This window comes from Dipodomys ordii, unplaced genomic scaffold (genome assembly GCF_000151885.1).
Source record: "Dipodomys ordii isolate 6190 unplaced genomic scaffold, Dord_2.0 Scaffold1503, whole genome shotgun sequence".
Taxonomy (NCBI): domain Eukaryota; kingdom Metazoa; phylum Chordata; class Mammalia; order Rodentia; family Heteromyidae; genus Dipodomys; species Dipodomys ordii.
In genome coordinates this window covers 7,288-8,744 of record NW_012268719.1, presented here as the reverse complement: position 1 = coordinate 8,744, position 1,457 = coordinate 7,288, and positions in this window count along the sequence as shown.

Here is a 1,457-nt window from a genome sequence, read left to right as displayed (position 1 = left end):
AGGAGTCTCACGGTCTCTCCTGCCCGGGCTGGCTTTGAACTGCGATCCTCAGATCTCAGCCTCCTGAGTAGCTAGGATTACAGGCGTGAGCCACTAGCGCCCGGCTTGGGGAATCTGTTTTAAACTGGCAAGGCGTGAAAAGATGCTTTTATAGCATCTACAGTAATTCTATACTGTGATATTGCTTGAATTAAGGAGTTCTCTAAAGAGAAGTTACTTGAGGGAATACTTGGGACCAATTCTTACAGCTTGGGATCCTTGGCATCAGTTTAATGCCAAAACCTCTATGACTCAGCTCAGAGGAAATAAAGATCTTTTCAATGTGTAAAGGATCAGTAAGGAGCTACTAACTCTGGTAGCTGTTTACACTGACTTCGATTAAACAAGGATTCACCAAGCATTGATTATGATCAGGTTCTACCCTTTCTGCTCTGGGATCCAGATTTTGAGGAGTTGTGGTTTGAGCATGTTTTGTCTCTCACCTAGGTAACTTTTTCTCTTTCACTAATCATACATGACTCTTGGTATTTGAAATTTGGCCAGTCTAAACTGAAATGTGACATGAGATACATGAACATTCAAAAATACAGCACACAAATATTTCATTAATAACCTTTTGATATTGATTACCTGATGGAATGTTTTTTGGCTACATTAAATAGGTGCTATTAGCTAGTTTCAGTTTCTTCTTCTTTTTTTTTGGTGGGTCATGGGGCCTGAACTCTGGGCTTGGGAGCTGTCCCTCAGCTCTTAAGCTCAAGTCTAGCACTGTACCACTCGAGCCACAGTGCCACTTGTGGTTTTTTGGTGGTTTATTGGAGGTAAGTCTCATGGACTTTCCTACCTGGGCTGGCTTCAAACCCCGATCCTCAGATCTTAGCCTCCTGAGTAGCTAGGATTATAAGCATGAGCCAACAATGCCTGGCCATTTTTTTTTTTTTTTGGGGTCCAGTCATGGGGCCTGAACTCTGGGCCTGGGTGCTGTTCCTCAGCTCTTCAGCTCAAGGCTAGTGCTCTACCACTTGAGCCACAGCGCCACTTCCGGCTTTTTTCTTTTTGCTTATGTGGTGCTGAGGAATAGAGCCCAAGGCCTCAGGCATGCAAGGCAAGCACTCTACCACTGAGCCACCTTCCCAGCCCCATATGTTTAGTTTATTGAGGAACCACGACTGCTGTCCAGAGAGGTTGTACTAGTTTACATTCCCACCAGCAGTGCAACAGGCTCCTTTCCTCCACATACCCATCAACACGAGCTAGTTTTTGTTTTGTTTTTGTTTTGTTTGCTTTTGTCAGTCATGGGTCTTGAACTCTGGGTCTGGGCACTGTCCCTCAGCTCAAGGCTAGAGCTCTACCATTTGAGTCACAGATCCACTTTTGGTTTTCTAGTGGTTTATTGGAGATAAGAGTCTCAGGGACTTTCCTGCCCGGGCTGGCTTTGAACTGAGATCCTCAGATCT